This window comes from Henckelia pumila, chromosome 4, assembly GCF_033568475.1.
Source record: "Henckelia pumila isolate YLH828 chromosome 4, ASM3356847v2, whole genome shotgun sequence".
Classification (NCBI taxonomy): domain Eukaryota; kingdom Viridiplantae; phylum Streptophyta; class Magnoliopsida; order Lamiales; family Gesneriaceae; genus Henckelia; species Henckelia pumila.
The window spans coordinates 207,168,721-207,179,295 of NC_133123.1; the positions used below are offsets into that span (position 1 = coordinate 207,168,721).

General features: G+C 38.1%; 1 pseudogene; it reads left to right on the forward strand.

Moving 5' to 3' along the window:
* Window positions 1–9,985: 9,985 nt before the first annotated feature.
* LOC140869842 (5.8S ribosomal RNA) lies at window positions 9,986–10,142 on the forward strand (annotated as a pseudogene).
* Window positions 10,143–10,575: the final 433 nt, after the last annotated feature.

Here is a 10,575-nt window from a genome sequence, read left to right on the forward strand (position 1 = left end):
ATTGAAACATGGTATGAGCGCCTAGCAGCATCGCCCCATGATTCCCTAGGTATCACTGATAGTGCCTGCAAGAACCAGTAGATTATGGTTAGCGTAGAGTACGGTCCCTTCATCTCATATATCCCAATCGAATTAGCAACCATTGGTATATCGAGAGTTGCCTACGATTCAATAGTTATATGATATCATTTTGGATAATGCATAATGGTATCGTATATGCAATTAGAGAAACCATTTCCCTAAAGCATATATCATGCTCTGGCCAGAGACTAAATAAATTATCATTTCCTTAGATCATATAGGATATCCACATTTCTCAAATGTGTGGTGAATCTCCGACTACAACCACTGACTCTCATGTATGTTATAGCTACCCCCAACCATGCCATTGTGGTGCTCTCTCGGAGCCAGTAAGCTGATCAAAGCGTAGTATTAGTACATAGAGCCTAGTGTTGTCCCAGGTCATAAGGACTAATGATGTACAACCATAATCAGGACTTCATCTACTCGAAAACTGATAACCACTTGGAAAGTCCTACAAGGGTAGTTCTATGAACACATCATATGTGTCACCATCTGTATGCTTCGGACATCCTATGTCTCTTACCAATGAAACATGGTACTCCACATCACAGATGATAGTCTCAATCTCAAGCGACCCTTATCCTTCTTTTGGGCGGCTTAATCGACTACGAACTATGTTTAGAATATAAATAAAGATGTTTTCATGACTACCATCCAATGATGTCTCATCTTTCATGCACTATAGTATATTCAAGGTCTTTATCAATGCAGCTTGCATGAGTATATAGATAAAAATTTCCATAAAAGTAGAAGATAAATTGTATTAAATAAAGATTGTTTTTACATAGAGTCAATAATGTCTTGCCAACTGTTGGCATTATGGGCACCCTCTCTAACAATCTCCCACTTTCCCTAATGCCAACTACTCATTAGTTTTAAACCCATTGCATCGTGATGTTTTTTTCAAACAATGGTCCTGGCAGGGGCTTAGTAAGCGGATCAGCAACGTTATCTGCAGTGGCTACCCTCTCAACAATGATGTATCCTCTTCCAAAATCTCCCGTATAATGTGGAACTTCCTCAGTATATGTTTGGATCTGTGATGAGATCTGGGTTCCTTTGCTTGCGCAACGGCACCAGTGTTGTCGCAGTATACCGAGACTGGATCAACAGTACAAGGAATAACACCCAACTCTTTGATGAAATTTCTCATCCAAACGGCCTCCTTAGCTGCATCCGATGCTGCTATGTATTCTGCCTCAGTAGTGGAATCCGCCACGGTGTCTTGTTTGGAACTCTTCCATGAGACAGCGCCACCTTGAGTATAAATACAAACCAGAGGTTGATTTCGAATCATCCACATCTGTTTGGAAGCTAGAGTCAGTATAGCCTTCCAATTTTAGTTCTCCTCCACCGTATACCATGAACATATTCTTAGTCCTTCGTAAGTATTTAAGAATATCTTTCACGGCTTTCCAATGCATTGGACCGGGGTTTGCCTGATATCTACTCGTGACACTCAGAGCAAATGCAACATCAGACCTTGTTGAAATCATACCATACATGACACTACCAATGGCTGATGCGTACGGTACGCGTGTCATCATCTCTATCTCCTCATCATTTTTAGGGCACATTGATTTAGATAGAAAAACTCCATGACACATTGGTAGATGTCCTCTCTTGGACTCTTTCATAGAGAACCTCCTCAATATGGTATCTATATAGGTAGCTTGGGTCAAACCCAACATCCTTTTTGATCTATCTCTATAGATCTTTATGCCCAATATATAGGATGCTTCACCCATATCGTTCATCAAGAATTTACTGGACAACCAAACTTTAGTTGATTGCAGCATTCCTACATCATTCCCAATTAGTAGAATGTCATCAACATAAAGTATTAGGAATGTTACTGCATCCCTATGAACCTTTTTATACACACATTGTTCGTCAGGATTTTTAACAAAACCAAAACTCTTTGATAGTGTCATCAAATCTGAAGTTTCAACTTCTTGATGCCTGTTTAAGACCATAAATAGATCTCTGAAGTTTGCATACCTTATGCTCACTTCCCATGGATGTAAACCCCTCTGGTTGAGACATATAAATCTCTTCTTTAATGTTGCCATTAAGCAAAGCTGTCTTTAGATCCATTTGCCATATTTCATAGTCATATCATGCTGCTATGGCTAGCAGTATCCTAATGGACTTGAACATAGCTACTGGTGAAAAAGTTTCCTCATAGTCAATTCCTGGCCTTTGAGTATAACCTTTTGCCACCAATCGAGCTTTGAAGGTCAATACCTTCCCATCCACCCAAAGTTTCCTTTTGTAAATCCATTTGCAACCTATAGGAACGATTTCATTAGAAGGATCTACTAAAGACCAAACTTGGTTGGAATGCATCGAGTCAAACTCTGATTGCATAGCTTCAAGCCATTGGGATGCATCAACATCAGAAATAGCTTCTTTAAAAGTTCTTGGATCACATCCAAATTCAGGTCCAACCTGATCACCTTCAAGAAGAAGACCATATCTTATAGGTGGTCTTGAAGTCCTTTCGGATCTTATAGGTACGTGTATCTCAGTTATTGGCTGCTGAGGTGTAAGATCTTCAGTGGGTTGTGCTTGAACTTCTTCAAGCTCTACTATATTGCCTTTTCTATCCAAAAGAAATTCCTTCTCGAGGAAGGTGGCATTCCTAGAAACAAACACCTTTTTTCTTTAGGATAATAGAAATAATATCCAATAGAATTCTTTGGATACCCTATGAAGTAGCATAAAATGGATCGACTATCCAATTTATTCCCCACTTCCTGCTTTACATAAGCAGGGCACCCCCATACCTTTATGTATGAATATTTAGGAACCTTTCCTTTCCATATTTCATATGGTGTCTTATTCACTGCTTTAGTATGTACATTGTTCAATAACATCATAGCTGTTTCAAGCGCATAGCCCCAAAACGAAGAAGGCAATTCAGTGAAGCTCATCATTGATCGGATCATATCCATCAATGTCCTATTTACGTTCTGCAACACCATTTAATTGTGGTGTTCCAGGAGGAGTTAAATTAGAGAGAATTACATTCTCTTTTAGATAGTTTTGAAACTCGGTACTTAAATATTCTCCACCTCGATCAGATCGAAGAGTTTTAATATTTTTACCAAGTTGCTTTTCAACTTCATTTCTAAATTTTTGAACCTTTCAAAAGATCCAGATTTGTGTTTCATCAAGAACACATACTCGTACCTTGAATAATCATCGGTAAAGGTAATGAAGTAAGTATGTCCATACTTAGTACCAATACTAAGTGGACCACACACATCCGCATGGATCAAATCCAATAGGTCATGTGCACGTTCGACTTTACCATTAAATAGTAACTTAGTCATTTTTCCTTTCAAACATGATTCACAAGTTTGTAAGGAGTTTATATTTGACATGTCATACATGCCAACTCCCACTAGCTTTGACATCCTTGTTGGGGAAATATGACCTAGTCTAGCATGCCATAAGTGTGCTGGGTTGAGACTATCAACCTTTTGTTTTGATGTTGTTGATTCATGTAATTGCATATTATTTATCGGGATCTCTTTGATTTTCAAGTTGTAAAGATCATTTTCTAATTCCCCATTTTCAATCAAACATTCATTTCTATAAATATTGCAAAACCCTTTTGCAAACGTACAAACAAATCCATCTCTATCTAACATAGGAATGGATATAATGTTTTTCACAAGATCAGAAACATACAAAACATCTTTAAGATACAACTTAAAGTTATTATTCAACACTAAATAAACATCCCCTTTAGCTTTTGCAGCAACTCTTGCTCCATTGCCCATCCTCAAGAAAGTCTCACTTTCCCTGAGTCGCTTGCTTCTTGTCATCACCTGCAAATCATTGCATAGATGAGAACCACAGCCGGTATCCAATACCCAAGAAGAAGTATTAATCGAGACATTTATTTCTATGTATAACATACCCTTTTCAGAACGTTTCTGAGCGAGATAATCTTTGCAATTGCGCATCCAATGCCCAGGTTGTTTGCAGTGAAAACAAACATCGTCTTTCTTGTCGGTTTTGGGAGCGTTCAACAGACGCTTCTTGTTGGGTTTGTTTTTCCGGGTTGGAGCAGAACGCTTCTTGCCCTTTTCCTTTAGTCCATTTCTTCGCACGAGACTAAGAGCCAACTAGGAGAACCGGTTTCTCCTTTATCATGGTTGCTTCAAATGAAGTAAGCATGTTGACCAATTCTTCAAGGGTGGCCTCAATCTTATTCATGTTGAAGTTTACCACAAACCCATCAAATGAATTTGGTAAAGACAATAGCAGGACGTCAACTAAAAGCTCATGGGGAAGAACCATGTCTAGGCTTACCAACCGCTCAATGTACCCAATCATGCGGACACCATGCTCATGAACCGAAGTTCCTTCTCGCATACGTGCAGTCATGAGTGATTTTACGGTTGTGAACCTTTCAGCTCTTGTTTGTTCACCATACAAATCTTGTAGGTGTAGGTGAATGTCAGCAGTATTCACAACATTCTCAAATCGCCTTTGTAATTCATTTGACATTGAAGCCAATATATAACACTTAGCTTTAAGATCATGGTCCCACCACGTCTCAAGCTTCTTCAGCTCATAAGGGTTGATGTCTTTAGCCGCCTCTTTTGGAGGTGCTTTTGTTAGTACATATGTTAACTTCTCCGACGCAAGCACGATTTTTAGGTTTCTTAGCCAACCAGAGTAGTTTGGTCCAGTAAGTTTGTTTGTCTCAAGGATAGCAGATAATGGATTGCGATTAGCCATATTCGAAATTTTTAACTGAAAAAGAAGACAGATAAAATGTTACTGATTATTAAATCAATTTAATAAGACATAAAATATGGTCTTTTATTTTATGAATTACCCTCCCACTTTTTTGACATTTTCACCACCCTTTAATGAAAACGATAAATCGTATTTCCTCAATGAGAACATGAAGTCCAATTGGCTAATTTTGATCCCTGAGTAATATCAGTCGATCTCAATTCTCAAAGGTAGTTTCCAATTACATCGAATGTAACCTTCATGTTATTTGCCTCATGATTATATATGAGCCCAATAATATGACGCCTCATATAAATTTCATGTCAAACCAACCCATCAATGTCGAGCTACAATGGACGGTCCCATAAGATCCCCAATAATATGAGCCGAAGTCATGGGAGTTCCAATTAACTCACATCACGTATGTCAGTGGAGGTCACAGCTTTCGATGTCCAGATCTCCCCAATAATATGAGCCAGACCTGACCATGGGTAGCGTTCATCATGCAACCACTGTTGATGGAAGGCAGGAATTATTAAATAATTTAATTATCCCTTTAACGGTCTTGATATTAATTTTGAATCGTATTCAAAATAAGGGATTTTAATTTTGAAATTTAACTCATCTTTTGAACATTTCAAAATTGTGCCATGTTTGTAGTATGTTTGCTGGATTCATACAAATTTGTTATTGTATAACATACATACTAATTTACTATATATATTGCATATATATATACTTAAATATTTAGGATGATCGATCACCGAGAGCTATGTCGATCCTTGTTTTACCGAGACAAGGATCTAGGTCGTACCCTAGGTAATGTGGTATGCAATGCAATCCTATTATATTGATTAATTTATTTTACATATCTTCGGTCTTCAATCTTGATCATCATTTCCATCGCTTTCGAGCTCCAACTATTATAATTTCATACATTAAAATTCCATGGCACATAAAGGGATACATCACAAGGGTGGGGATTGAGCTATAGAACAAGCTCATTATGCAATGATAATTCATTATTACAAAACCGAATGAAAAATAAATCCTAGCATTCACCTAGCACATTGGTCATGGCTCTCGATCATCCACGGAATAATAATATCATATATTATTACCAAATAATTAAATCAAATTTAATTATTTGAATCAAGTATAATTTCACTCATGTGAAACCATTTCACAAAAATTTGCACAAACTATTATTTTTAATCAAATCTAATTTGATTAACCATCATATATCAAATCAAAAATTAATTAAAGAATTTAATTAATTTAAAATTGATTTATATGTGATTAATTTTGAAAAATCATATTTTTCCAAACCTTTGATGTGAAGTTCCACGGGCATAAACATTTTAGCCCAAACCGGATGTCAAACGATCGTATCGTTTAATCCATTGCTTCAATGACTTGTTCCATTCAACAATAATTATCTAACAAATACATCATCAAAAGAAACATAATTAATCTTCCAAGCACAAACAAGGCAACATCAATTTTTTATAAAGTTTGAAAAAAATTCAGCAACTAAAATTTGCTTGTTGTTGTGTTTTGGCTTGTTGTATTACATTATTTTCTTTTGCACATCAATAAACCAACCCATTAGAGTGTAAACATAACTCTTTGACAGTAGATCTACCATAGATTAGTGTTGTTTATGAATTATGTAGTTCACAACCTCATTCATTTCTTAACAACTTAAATATTTAGCAAATGTCATTCATGTGCTTCTATGGCATTTCATTTTGATTCATTGACTTTCAATGCAAATGGATCTGTTGGTTGAACACTTAAGTGTTCCATAGACATGTTAAATGGTGTTTTAGCATGTGGAGAGTCAATCAAACACACCCTCATAACCTTGAAACCGAAATCAAGTGCAAGGAAGTGCACAGATTTTTCTGCACAACAAAAACAGATTTTGTTTGAAAGTTTAGGTTGATTTCATGACTCCTCCACGACCTAGGCTTGCTTCTTAACTTCTTAAAAGCATGTTAGGTTGTATATAAAGTCATTAAAGTTTTCCTTAGTGTCCAACACCATAAAACCGAAATCAAAAGGCAAAAACATGACAGTAGGTTCATTTTGACAGCAGAAATTCAGAATGTATGCTTGTGCAAGTGAGTGATGTTTAGCTTGATTTCACAAACCATACACCAAGGGATCCTTATAGCTCTGATACCACTGAAGGATATGCATGTTAGGACACTCCCAAGAAGCCCTTGTATGCTCAAGATCAAGAAAAGGCAGCGGAATAAACAAAAACTTTCAGAAACTTTTTCTGGTTTTTCAGATTTGAGCTTACTTGAACATGTGTATGGTTTGTGCAACTTAAAAGCTTAAATGAAGAGAGATTAAGCTTATACCTACAAGTGACAATCACTTGTGATGGACACCAACTTATTCACAAAAGAATAATCTATTGAAGTGTCTCCTAATCCTCAAGCAAAACAGCAACACAATCTGAAATTTTCTGCACCAAAATTCCAGCAGCTATGTTGAGTTGTTTGGCTTCGTTCTTGGCTTGATTCACCTTGGATATTCTTCAAATAAAGTCCACTACTAGATAAGAGGTTCCTCTATGGTTTTTCACTAGAAAAACCAAAGAAATTTTCAAAGACGTATGGAGTAAGAATGCACACGGAAATCAAAACAGTTTTCAGCACTTGGTCTTCTTTCAAGTGATGCTCTCTAGATTGAAGTGAAATGGCTTGTGTTGATTATATGCATATAATGAAGTGTCATAACACCTCAAAAACGTGGGAGACACCACTTTTAGCCAAAGGAAGAGTTGTCTATCAATAATAGAAAAGGAATGTGAGTGAGTAACCCTCAATCAAGTCATATAATGGAACAAAATTATTTGGCAAGGTGGGCAACACTTTGAAAACCCAATATTTTTTTATTTGTATATAAATACATATTATATTATATAATCAACAAATGAACTTTTTTGTCATACAAGAGCCAATGCATAATGGTCTTGAAACAAATTCAAGTCCATTAACTTACACTTGGGCTTGAACAATTCAAGTCCTTTAAAACACTCACTTAGGCTTGAACAATTCAAGTCCAATAACAATTTTTTTTTTCTTTTGGGCTCGAACAATTCAAGTTCAATGAATTTAATATATCTTATATAAATGGAACACTTCAATTTATTTTTATATGTTTCTCTCGATTTTTCAACTATTGTAAATAATAAACGTGTAATCCAATTAAATCGTTACGTCGTTAAATTTAACCAGTGAACTTAACGAATATCAACGGGATTCACAAATCTAGTAATTGTGTGAACCCTCAATGGTTCAAGGATACCGCTAGCCGTGGGTTCACCACCTTTGTGTTTGGAAATAACATTTATTCCTTATGCGGGCTTAACCTTCTTTGCCCCATTCGGTAGTACAACTCATTGACTCTCAAATGACATAACTAATTTTGATTAGGAACCATCGAATCATGGTATGAGCGCCTAGAAAACATCGCCCATTGATTTCTTAGGTATCAATGATAGTGCCTGCAAGAACCAGTAGATTAGGGTTAGCGTACAGTACGGTCCCTTTATCTCATATATCCCAATCGAATCGGCAAACCATTGGTATATTGGAGCGTTGCCTACGATTCAATAGTTATATGATATCATTTTGGATAATGCTTAAATGTATCGTATATGCAAACTAGAGAAACCATTTCCCTAAAGCATATATCATGCTATCGGCCTGAGGACTAAATACATTATCTTTTCCTTAGATCATATTGGATATCCACATTTCTCATATGTGTGGTGAATCTCCGACTACAAACCCACTGACTCTCATGAATGTTATAGCTACACCCAACCATGCACACTGTGTTGCTCTCTCGGAGACAGATAGCTGATCAAAGCGTAGTATTAGTAAATAGAGCCTAGTGTTGTCCCAGGTCATAAAGACTAATGGTGTACAACCTTAATCAGGGACTTCATCCACTCAAAAATTGATAACCACTTGAAAAGTCCTACAAGGGTTAGTTCTATGAAAACATCATATGTGTCACCATCTGTAAGCTACGGACATCCTATGTCTACTACCAATGAAACATGGTACTCCACATCACAGATGATAGTTTCAATCTCAAGAGACTATTATCCTTCATTTTGGGCGGATTAATCGACTACGAAACTATGTTTTAGAAGATACAATTGGAATAAAGATGTGTTTCATGACTACCGTCCACATGATGTCTCATCTTCTCATGCACTATAGTAATATTCAAGGTCTTTATCAATACTGCTTGCATGGAGTATAGAGATAATGATTGCCTTATAAATAGAAGATATATTGTATTTAAAATAAAGATGGTTTTTACATAGAGTCAATAAAGTCTTGCCAACAGTTGGCCTTATGGGCTCCCTCTCTAACACACCTGCGCGGCCAGCTTTCTTAGAGGGACTACGGCCTTTAAGGCCACAGAAGTTTGAAGCAATAAACAGGTCTGTGATGCCTTTAGATGTTCTAGGCCGCACGTGCGCACCACAGATGTATTCAACGAGTCTATAGCATTGACCGATCGGCGTCTTGGTAATCTTTGAAATTTCATCGTGATGGGGATAGATCATTGAAATTGTTGGTCCTCAACGAGGAATTACTAGTAAGCGCGAGTCATCAGCTCGCGTTGACTTACGTCCCTGACCTTTGTACACACCGCCCATCTCACATACCGATTGAATGTTTCTGTGATGTGTTTTTTTTTTTTTTTTTTTTCTTTTTTTTTTTGATCCCTCCGAAGTGGGCGGGTTCGCTGCCTGCGTCGTAGCAAGAAAGTCCACTTAACCTTATAATTTAGAGGAAGGAGAAGTTGTAACATGGTTTTCGTAGGTCAACCTGCGGAAGGATCATTGTCGAAAACTCAAAGGAGACCCGCGAACATTTTTAAAATACGCTGCTACCGGTGGCCGCAATGTTGCACACATTTCTTTTTGCTTCCAAAGTCACGGGGCTTGACCCCATGCATCTCGCAAATCCGCTTGGGGAATTCCTAACCTCTCGGTGCGGCAAGCGCCAAGGAAAAACCGTAATTGCTACTCTCCGTTCGCGGTGCCGTCTGCGGTGCCCAGGACGCGACAAGTAGGCGCCTATCGAATACATTATGTCTCAACGACTATCGGCAACGGATATCTCAGCACTTGCATCGAGGAACATCATTGCTAAATGCGATACTTGGTGTGGAATTGCAGATTCCCGTGACCCATCGAGTCTTTGAACGCAAGTTGCGCCCGAAGCAATCTGGTTGAGGGCACGTATGCCTAGGCATCACGCATCTCATCGCCCCCAGCGTCTCTTCCTACGCTCATATAATGTGCGGGGCGGTTATCATCCATACGAAGGAGGGGTGGAAAATGGCCTCCCGTTATTCTCACATAGATGCCGGCCCAAAAGAGAGATTTCGTGTCGATGCGTGTCACTCGATACATGGTGGTTGTATTTCTTGACTCTGCGAACTATCTTGTGGGACTGCATCGGGCCACGGATGCGACCCAACGGAGCACTAGATTTCCCCTCAATTGCGGACCCAATGTCAGGAGGGATCACCCGCTGAGTTTTAAGGCATATCAATAAGCGGAGCGAAATAAACTTACAAGGATTCCCCTAGTAACGGCGAGCGAAACGGGAATAGCCCAACTTGAAAATTGGGTGACCATGTCGTCTGAATTGTAGTCTGGAGAAGCGTCCTCAGCGGCGGACTGGG